The sequence below is a fragment of the Salvelinus fontinalis genome, chromosome 2 (genome assembly GCF_029448725.1).
Source record: "Salvelinus fontinalis isolate EN_2023a chromosome 2, ASM2944872v1, whole genome shotgun sequence".
NCBI classification, from domain to species: domain Eukaryota; kingdom Metazoa; phylum Chordata; class Actinopteri; order Salmoniformes; family Salmonidae; genus Salvelinus; species Salvelinus fontinalis.
Window position 1 is genome coordinate 74,825,152 of NC_074666.1, and position 8,340 is coordinate 74,833,491.

The following is an 8,340-nucleotide window of genomic DNA, read 5'->3' on the forward strand; positions in this document are numbered from 1 at the left end:
GCAGGAGGCCTAAAGGTATTTATACCTCCCATGTCACGAGACACTCAGAGAGAGTTGCTCAGTTCTGAATCCAGCCACCTCTCCCTGCACATCATTGATTGTTGTGGGAACACAAGTGCACATGTGGCCTTTCACACCAGCATCAATAAAGACTTGTGTGCCGTATGTGCTCCCCCATACCAACCTACTGTATATAGATATCATTACACAATAGAAGGTGCAGTAACAGTACATTAGTGTAATGAGTCTGGATTACTTAACGACTTCTATGAAGGTGCAATAGAACTAGTAGTGATATGTTATTTACATATATGCCGAATCTGATACTGAAAACAATGACATGAACATGAACACACACAAACATTAAGACAGCTATGCTTTGTCCCCAAAATAAAGGCTTAATCTAGGTTTTCATTACATAAATGATTTTACACAAGATCAAGTTCAAGTAAACTCAAGAATTCTAATAGCCTATAAGTGCATACATTCTTTGTTTAATATAGGCTACACGCTCTACTCTATCAAAGCCCTGAGACATTACACAATAAAGACAAAACACTCATTCTGACTTTAAGCATGAGAGTATGCTACTACAGCAAAATCAGGGTCCATGACAGCCCTGCAGTGCTAGTTCAACCCACACCACATGAATGGCCACAGCACATAGTGCCCCTGTAAAGCTACACTAGTGGCGATGGAGGATTAAAAGGTTGAGCTCAGAACACAAACACTACTTTCTGTTTACCTCCTGCTCCTGCAACAAGGCCTTCCCCTGATCTGAGTTAATCCCACAGGCTAATCTTGCCACTAGTTTGAGAGCCACAGGAATCATTCTACTCTCCCTCATTGGGAGGAATAGTCCCAGTGTTCTAACCCAGCTGCAGTCCCAAAACAGGATACATGTGATAGGACCATGTGCACCACTACGATGGTCCTCACCACTATTGCTGTCATCCTATACAGAAAGTTTTCCAACCGAGTCGAACCGTAAGTACTCTTGTTTTTACTCTTTCTCATCCTCTGCCTCTTGCTCTGGTCACGTTCACTTCTTGAGGGAAAACCTAGTTGATAATACACAGAGCCACGTGTATCTGGTCACATGTACAGGTAAGGTTGACAGATTTTGTGAAATGTATCTTGGTTGGTTCGATATTTTTTTTTTTTTTATCGTTTTTGGTTGCTTTGCACTTACCTCTTACATCACGGTGTTATGTCACACAGTGCATCATAACTGTTAACGGTAGTGTATTTTGATACTGCCATGGAATTCTCTCATGGGATTTGTGTACTGTTTGTAAGTGTTCTCATGCCCTTCATAGAAAATTACAGCAAACGTCTCAATAGCACTGAATGTTAATTATTTGAACAGATATCTAATTACCAATCAAACATGAAATCAAACATTGATCAAAATGTGATTACTCTAAGGGGCAATCATCTAAATGCTAGATAAATTATGCTATATCACTGAAACTATCCTGAAAGTCATGGCTCATCTTCCTCAAATAATACACAATCTTGATCTAACATCAAGTGGAAAGTTTCCAGGTTAGTGCTGCAGCTGCAGCAGCAACCTGGACTCAGGGGTAGACGTAACATAGTAAAGAAACAATCTTTGACACTCACATGACACTCACATTAGTATGATATGCACGTTTGGAATGGTATGTATTAATTTGTGGTGCTAAGTAGTTGCAGAGTTGTTAATTACCTAAAATGCTAAAGTTGACCCCAATGGTGGAACAAACTCCCTCACGACGCCAGGACAGCGGAGTCAATCACCACCTTCCGGAGACACCTGAAACCCCACCTCTTCAAGGAATACCTAGGATAGGATAAAGCAATCCTTCTGCCCCCCCCCCCCCCCCTTAAAAGATTTAGATGCACTATTGTAAAGTGGCTGTTCCACTGGATGTCATTAGGTGAATGCACCAATTTGTAAGTCGCTCTGGATAAGAGCGTCTGCTAAATGACTTAAATGTAAATGTAAATGTTGTCCATGATGAAATTCGAACACGCAACCTTTGGGTTGGTAGACGTTCATGTTATACCTCCCGGACAGTGTCCCGGACAGAGTGACTATACATTAACAAAATTGCATCTAATGTAGGGATGAATAAAGAAAAATGCATCTGAGCTCTTGAGCAGAGGGCTGCTAATTGACTCTCAGCCCCCTTGGCTCTGCATGACCACTAACACGGCAACGGCACATAATGTTATGTGGCTGCAGCAACATACCAAGCTCAAAAGCATGGACACATATTCATTATCTGATCATATCAAATTAGGATTCATAGTTTTATCAGTCTTACTGACAAGTCAAGGATTGTAATGAAGCTGCAATATATGCTAACATCAACAACACTGGATTTGTTACGAATTCCAATTTGTTGTGGCTAATGTTAGCTAGGTGGCTAACGTTAGCTAGGCTAGGGGTTACGGTTAGGGATAAGGTTATGGTTACTGTTAGGGTTAAGGTTAGGGTTAATCTTAGGGTTAGGAGTTGGGTTAAAGGATTATGGTTGAGGTTAGCTAATATGCTAAGTAGTTGCAAAGTAGCTAAAAAGTAGTAAGTAGTTGCAAATTAGCTAAAATGCTAAAGTTGTCCATGATGAGATTCAAACACGCAACCTTTGGGTTCCTAGACATTCGCATTATACAGCCCTCCTTTCATTTTTTTTTGCCTTCAGTAACCTGCTGTATTATGTAACCATACCAAACATAACATACAGTATTATACTCATTTGAATGTCTCGGACAGAGTGACTATATATTAACAAATTGTATCAGTCTTACTGGCAAGTCAAGAATTATAATGAAGCTTCAATATGTGCTAATATCATCTCCCATTTCAGGCACAATGTTGATGATGCCAATGAGGTGCCCTACATGAAGAGCAATGGAGTCGACCCTAAGAAATAACAACCCTCACAGCAGATGTAGCTCTAGTCTACAGTCTACATGGTACATAAAAGTAAAATAACAAATAGCCTACAGAACTGAATGCTGTCTGATATTTCAAGATGTGGAAAGGAATGCAAGAGGAGGAGGGGAAGAGAGAGGGAGGGAAAATGGAACATGTGGCAGAAGTAGAGATGCATGAAGTGAGAAGATGTATGCCCGTTCCATGTTTAGCTTTCAAGTACTCACCACTACGTTGCTCCCACTAAATGATTTACTGGCAGAACAACAATCCATCAGCTCTGTGGAAGGTTATTATAAATGCATTACCTCCCCAAGCCTACCAGTTCAATGGAGTCGTGCAGGGCCTCATAAATATGGGTCAATAAAGGGACACACAAAAGACTCAGGATGAATGAAATAGGCTTTATTGTATTAGTGTGAACTTTCACCCTACCTGTGCGTAGAAGCTCTCAGATCTGAGGTGGGTCTTTTCAAATGAAGAGACGTGAGTTTATTCATTTATTCATAGCATGATAACTCCCTAAATGATTAATGTCCCCCCGCATGTAAGCTTTTATGCACCCTCTTTTCTCTCTTTTCTTCCAGACACGAACTGAAGACAGGTCTTCACCTTGATGGCTACACATCTGGTGAGTTCTCTCAATGCCTGCATTCTATGTCTCAAACTTAAAACACCAGAAATGGAAAAGTACTACTGAATTACTACTCATTACTACTACCTGAGGTCTACACAAAACCTACTGGTTTTACTACTTGATTGCTATTGAGATGTGTAGTAAACCAGTAGTGATTTATGTAGTAATTTAAGTAGTAATGAGGGATAGATTGAGACGTTTCACTACTGGTGAACACTACATATTTCCTATTCAAGTCAATAAATAATTCTTCCTTGATGACTACTGAGCTTTTGGGTATCTGCTACTTAAACTTCTTCGGGATCGGTGTCCCTTCCACAGGACGGTTGAGCTAACATAGGCTAATGTGATTAGCATGAGGTTGTAAGTAACAAGAAAATTTCCCAGGACATAGACATATCTGATATTGTCAGAAAGCTTAAATTCTTGTTAATCTAACTGCACTGTCCAATTTACAGTAGCGATTACAGTGAAATAATGCCACACTATTGTTTGAGGAGAGTGCACAGTTTTGAACTTGAAAAGTTATTAATAAACAAATTAGGCACATTTGGGCAGTCTTGATCCAAAAATTGTACATAAATACAATGGTTCATTGGATCCGTCTAAAACTTTGCACATACACTGCTGCCATCTAGTGGCCAAAATCTAAATTGCACCTGGGATGGAATAATGCATTATTGCCTTTCTCTTGCATTTCAAAGATGATGGTACCAGATCTAATCTGTTACATTCTCCTATATTCCTTTTACATTTCCACAAACTTCAAAGTGTTTCCTTTCAGATGGTATCAAGAATATGCATATCCTTGCTTCAGGGCCTGAACTACAGGCAGTTAGATTTGGGTATGTCATTTAAGGTGAAAATTGAAAAAAAGTGTCCGATCCTTGAGAGGTTTTTTAACTATCTTCAGATCCTCTTTTTTTGTTGCAGCCACGTTTCTCCACCACGTAATCTTTTAGAAAATAAAGACAAGCACCAGAGACAACAAAATATAAGCCATTATCAATAATTTGCTATCAGAGGTCATATAAGACAACACAGAAAAACATTTGCAGTAAGTAAAAATACTTTTAAGTACTACTTAAGTAGTTTTTTGGGGTATCTGTACTTTACTTTACTATTTCTATTTTTGACAACGTTTACTTTTACTTCACTACATTCCTTATGAAAATAATATACTTTTTACTCCATACATTTTCCTTGACACCCAAAATTACTCATTACAATTTGAATGCTTAGCGGTACATGAAAATGGTTCAATTCACAGACTTATCAAGAGAACGTCCCTGGTCATCCCTACTGCCTCTGATCTGGCAGACTCACTAAACACAAATGCTTAGTTTGTAAGTTATGTCTGAGTGGCGGAGTGTGCCTCTGGCTGTCAAAAAAAATAAAAAAAATAATAAGGAAATTGTGTCGTCTGGTTTGCTTAATATAAGGAATTTGATGTATCTTTACTTTTACTCAAGTATGACGGGTATACTTTTTCCACCACTGTACTTAAGTACATTTAAACTCAGATACTTTTAGACTTTTACTCAAGTAGTATTTTACTGGGTGTCTCACTTTTACTTGAGACATTTTCTATTAAGGTATCTTTACTTTTACTCAAGTATGACAATTGAGTAGTTTTCCACCTCTGAATATACCATTGCTGATTGAAGCTCCTTGCTAACATGTTAACTCCTGTGCTTTGGGTATTTTTCCAGTCTAGTTTGACAGGCAAACATCCTATAACCTAAACCCCAAAACGGATATGTTACAGACAACAGCAGCAGCTCCATCCCCTGGAATTGATGCAGCTGGCGCCATTGTCTCTCCAGTGTTCAGAGACTGTGCATTGCCATGTGAAAAGCATCTTGAATTAATAACAGGCCAGGGCAGGCCAGCACAACAAGGATCTTTTTTTATCACATCTTCAATCCCCCATCTGTCCTGCAGATCCCTCTAATGTTATTTAAGCAGAGGACAGTCCCAGGAGGCCTCCCTCCTCCTTCTTGAGGCAGGAGAATTCCATTTCTGGGAATGAAACCTCAACCAATCACATCTTGGTGGAGCTGAATCTACAGTACAACATCTTGGTTTATTTTGGGTATCTTGTTTTGTAGAGTTGGATGTTTTCTTAAGGCTTAAAGTAGGCCAGTGGTCAATGTAAAACTGTTGTAAAGTGTTCCGTGCCTCAACAAACAGTTGTTTTCTTTGGTTGTCATTTTTTGTCTTTGAGCAAGTAAGGCTATACAGATTTGTGTCCATTGAGTAAATTATAATGGCTTTTAAAGAAGAGGTAGAACTTTAAAATTATGCACTTTAAATGGTAGGATATTTTGGTAATCTTTCACATTCCTAAAGTGACCTAAATCTTGTTTTGACTGAAACAAGGAGCTATGAATAAGCAATATGTTTAAAATGAATCGCTTGAACCCATAACTATTTGACCAAATGTCAAAGAACATAAAAGTCTTGTAGTGAAGATGTCTGTGCCATGGCTACTCAATCTAAAGAGCATTGGAAAGAGGCATCTGCTTTGTACCTCTCTGTCAACCCTCTCCAGTCACAATGCATTGCTATGTGATGAAAGAAAGCCTGCAATGAATCACCTCTTTCCCTACACCTTTAGCATCCCGTTGGTCCCATTGAAGGAGCAACAGTCAGAAAGAGGTGTGTTACTAGTCTGCCTATGTTCAAAACACAGCTCCAACTTTACTTTACATTTTTAAAAGCAGCTAGGTGTCACCTTAGTAAACGTCTGCCTTGAGTCAGAGCTTGGTTATGATTGTAGTTACTGGTAGGACGGTTTGTTACAGAATCGACTTTCCTTTGACATGTCATCTTACAACCTGCTTCTTCTCTCTAAAGCAAAAATGATGTCTGTTCTTTGCTCTCCCCACCTGATCAAATAAAGAGATTGGAAAAAATGTATTTAGTTTGTACATATTTTTATGGCCTTGGTTTTAATTTTCCCTTGTTGTAGGATACCTACTCCCAAATGTTGCATTGTATGTACTGCATGATGACCGTTACTATATTACCACTTATGAGACCCTTCAACATGTAACATCTGAGATATTGAATCTGTTCATGCTTGTTTTTTAACCACTCCAAACAAGAAGAATTAAGCAGATACCTCAGGAAGACGTCACCTGGCCTCATAAGGATAAAACAGTGATCATTCCACTCCACAGTATTAATCCACATACGTGAGCAGGTAAATATAGCTCTGCTGCTGACACAACAGCCTTGTGTTATTTACTTCCAATCTCACCAGCCGTCAACATGACAGTGGTTACTATCAAATCATTAGACTGGCAAATGACCCCACAAATTGATTGAAGGACCTTGAAAAAGGTCCATAAAGAAGCCAAACGAGTCGTGTTTTGGAAGACGCACGGCTCTCGACCTTCGCCTCTCCCGAGTCCATACGGGAGCTGCAGCGATGGGAAAAGACCGTAACTACCAATTAGATACCACAAAATTGGGGATAAAACTGGGTAAAAAAAAACAACAAAAACAAGAAGAAGCCAAAGGAAAACAACTATGGTGTTACAGGCAACACAATATTATCTTTGCTAATAACACCAGCTTCATGACAATAACAAGATGTTCCTGAATAAATAGTTTGCAAATGCAGACATTGGAAGAGGGTATAGAAGACTTTCATTACCTCTGATCTCCCCACCTCCCTCAAAACTACAAAGGGATGGCAATACTCACTAGAGATAAATGGAACAGTCGCTGTTAACACAACCATGAAAACCCCCAAAAATGTGAAGTGGTGGTTAGAGGTCCCTCCATCTTTTACAAGCCTCCTCAGAGTAAGGCCTGGAGTGGAGACATCTGAAAGGGCCTTTGAGTGCTGGGGAAGTGATGGCGAAGGGGGCGGGGGGGGGGGGTTGTTAGTGGGGCTGTTACTGTCCCACTGTTACTGACACACTCTAGTTGAATCAGCGTTGTTTCCATTATTTCAATGAAATTACGTTGAACCAACCGCCACACCGGCAGTCACGAGTCATGACCACAGTCAAATTCCACGTGACTGTTGAGGTGTATAGGCTTCTCCAAAACTGCGTGCTGATGGTCATTAGCAGCCTACCAAACAGAGTTTTGATGGCCTATACTAAAAAGAGGAGGATCCCATAAGCTTTCTATAGGCGAGGCCTACTACATTGTACAAAAATATAAATGCAACAAATGTTTTGGTCCCATGTCTCATGAGCTGAAATAAAAGATCCCAGAAATGTTCCATTTTCACAAAAAGCTTATTTCTCTCAAATGTTGCGCACAAATTTGTTTACATCCCTGTTAGTGAGCATTTCTCCTTGGCCAAGATAATCCATCCATCTGACAGGTGTGGCATATCTAGAAGCTGCTTAAACAGCATGATCATTACACAGGTGCACCTTGTGCTGGGGACAATAAAAGGCCACTCTAAAATATGCGGTTTTGCCACACAACAGAATGCCAAAAATGTCTCAAGTTTTCCAGGAATGTGCAATTGGCATACTAACTGCAGGAATGTCCACCAGAGCCGTTGCCAGATAATTGAATGTTAATTTCTCTACCATAAGCCGCCTCCAATGTTGTTTTAGAGAATGTGCTGTACGTCCAACTGGCCTCTCAACCGCAGCCCACGTGTATAGTGTCGTGTGGGCAAGTGGTTTGCCGATGTCAACGTTGTGAACAGAGTGCCCCATGGTGGGGTTATGGTATGGGCAGGCATAAGCTACAGACGATGAATACAATTGCATTTTATTGATGGCATTTGAATGCACAGAGATAC

The 8,340-nt window shown here is 39.9% G+C and overlaps 1 long non-coding RNA gene across 3 annotated transcripts; it reads left to right on the plus strand.

Moving 5' to 3' along the window:
- Nucleotides 1–764: 764 nt before the first annotated feature.
- LOC129869151 (uncharacterized) lies at nt 765–6,482 on the plus strand. 3 transcript variants are annotated; one of them, XR_008761873.1, is made up of 4 exons: nt 765–987; nt 2,856–2,964; nt 3,511–3,554; nt 5,273–6,482. It is a non-coding gene; the product is annotated as an uncharacterized LOC129869151 (long non-coding RNA). The 3 variants fall into 3 exon arrangements; XR_008761874.1 differs by having other exon boundaries at nt 5,329–6,482; XR_008761875.1 differs by having other exon boundaries at nt 5,505–6,482.
- Nucleotides 6,483–8,340: the final 1,858 nt, after the last annotated feature.